The 2,485-nt window shown below is 41.9% G+C and overlaps 1 non-coding gene across 1 annotated transcript; it reads left to right on the forward strand.

The window, feature by feature from the left end:
- Positions 1 to 2,257: 2,257 nt before the first annotated feature.
- Positions 2,258 to 2,364, forward strand: LOC133317428 (small nucleolar RNA R71). The gene has a single exon (XR_009752318.1). It is a non-coding gene; the product is annotated as a small nucleolar RNA R71 (small nucleolar RNA).
- The last annotated feature ends 121 nt before the right edge of the window (positions 2,365 to 2,485 follow it).

A 2,485-nucleotide genomic window follows, 5' to 3' on the forward strand; every position in this document is an offset into this window, starting at 1 on the left:
GCTCAGTGATGACACTATACCCTTTCTCAGAATTTGTGTCCCGCCATGGTTATACTCATATGCATGTGGATAAGGATGAGGGTTCTCAGAAACTTTAAACTTAGTCCTCACATGTTTTTCCTTACCCTTGGGCTTTTCCATCTTAACCTTTGGCTTGCTTCCTTCATGCCACTGATGGATTTCCTTCTTTGTGGGGTTTAGTCTTCTCTGAGATTGTCTCACATGTTTAACATTGTCTTCCATTAGCATCTTGTGAGTACAGAAAGAATGGTTGATGCCCTTCAAATCAGAAATAGACCACCCAATAGCTGTCTTGTGCTCCTTGAGCACTTTCAACAACTTCTCTTTTTCATCCATAGACAACTCTTTATTGATGATAACGGGATATTGCTCTTTATCTCCCAAGAATGCATATTTCAGCGTTTCAGAAAACTCTTTCAACTCTGTTTTTGGTGCTACTGTAACTAGATCACTTTCTTTCTTTTCTAGCACCTCAAAAACAACTTCTAGCTCTTCTTGTGGAGTAGCTTCATCTTGAGCCTTCAACTCTTCTTCAAGCTCTTGATAATCACTTTTCTCTTCCATAATCACCTCTTCAGACACATCAAGTCTGAAACAATCACTGTGATCAGATGAATTCTTCATAGCATCGAATACATTGATAGTGATTTTCTCATCATTCATCCTCAACTCGAGCTTTCCTTGTTCTACATCAATCATAGCTCGAGCTGTGGCCAAGAACGGTCTACCCAACAGAAGGGGTATTTCACTCTCCTCCTCCATGTCTAACACGATGAAATCAGCAGGGAAGATGAACTTGTCAACTTTAACAAGAACATCTTCTATGATTCCACTAGGTCTCCTCAAAGAATGGTCAGCAAGCTGTAAAGATACCATGGTTGGCTTCAACTCAGAAATTCCCAATGACTTGAATATTGACAATGGCATCAAGTTGATGCTTGCTCCAAGATCACAAAGTGCCCGGCCAACATTGGTGTTGCCTATCGCAATTGGGATGTTGAAACTTCCCGGATCTCGAAGCTTTGGTGGGAACTTCTTCTGAATAATGGCACTGCACTCCTCAGTAAGTGCTACTGTCTCACAATCCTGCAACTTATGCTTTCTAGACAATAAATCTTTCAAAAATTTAGCATAGTTAGGCATATTAGCTAAAGCTTCAGCAAAAGGAATATTAATATGCAACTTTTTAAACATATCTAAAAACCTGGCATACTGTTGCTTCTGTGCTTGCTGCTTGAACTTCATAGGATAAGGAGGTTTCTCAAAACGAGAAAAATCCATCGGTTTCTTTGGAGCTTCAACAGCTTTCTCTTTTGCGTCTCCTTTGTCTTGCCTTGCAGGTTCTTCTTTCTCAGTTGCAGGCGTTTCTACCTCTTTTTCTTGCTCTGACTCGATCACTGGTTCATCAACCTTCGCTTTCTGAACCCCTTTTTGCTTGTCTTGAGGAGTGATCACAATTCCACTCCTGGTTACAATAGATTTGCAGTCTTCCTTAGGATTCACAATAGTATCTCCAGGAAACTGCCCTTGAGTTCTTTCAGCCAACTGCCTAGACAACTGGCCTATCTGACTCTCCAAGTTCCGGATGGAAGCATCCTGGTTCTTGTGGTAAGCTCTTGTCTCATTAATGTGATCATTAGTGGTCTTTGACAGTTGTATCATTGCTTTCTCCAACTCAGATGGCTCTTTTTGTGGCAGAGGAGGAGGTTGTAGATAGTTGTTGGATTTATAATCCAAGCCACTCCCTTGGTTCCTCCTTTGAAAGTTATTTCCTTGGCCGCCATTCTGATTCCTTTGGTAACCTTGAGTATTCTGTGGAGGCCGTGGATCATACCAAATTCCATTGACCTGGAATGGTTCAGCTTTATTGAGTGTAGGGCACTCATTAGTGTCATGCGGCTCCTTGCAATACTCACAGTTAAATATATCAACCTTAGATGTTGAGAGCTGCATCATGTCCAGCTTGGCATTCAAACTGGCCAATTGCTGTGAAATCACTTTTTGCTCAGCCAGTGATGCATCATTATTCCCTAATTGTAAAATTCCTTTCTTGGGCTGAACAGATGGGAATGCTGCTGCCATAGACGCATTCTCATTCCTTGCCATTAAATCCAGCAGCTCTAAGGTCTCATCTGCTGTCTTCTTTCCTATGGTGCCACCAGCTGCACCATTGACAATCATTCTGCATTCTGGCGTCATCCCATTATAGAAGACTCTGACCTTCTTTGTATCTGGCAAGTCATATTGTGGACACTTTCTGATCAACTCCTGGTATCGCGTCCAGGCTGCACATAAAGTCTCTCCTGGTTGTTGGGTAAAATTGGTGATTTCATTCACCAACTTATTGTACTTTTCCATGGAAAAGTGTTTAGCAAAAAATTTAGCCGCCAAATCCTCCCATGTTCTGATGCTGTTGGGAGCTTGTCGATCCAACCATTTGAGAGCTCTCCCGGTCAATGCAAAT

This window comes from Gastrolobium bilobum, unplaced genomic scaffold, assembly GCF_033153095.1.
Source record: "Gastrolobium bilobum isolate Gb01-03AN ecotype WA unplaced genomic scaffold, APGP_CSIRO_Gbil_v1 utg68678, whole genome shotgun sequence".
Taxonomy (NCBI): domain Eukaryota; kingdom Viridiplantae; phylum Streptophyta; class Magnoliopsida; order Fabales; family Fabaceae; genus Gastrolobium; species Gastrolobium bilobum.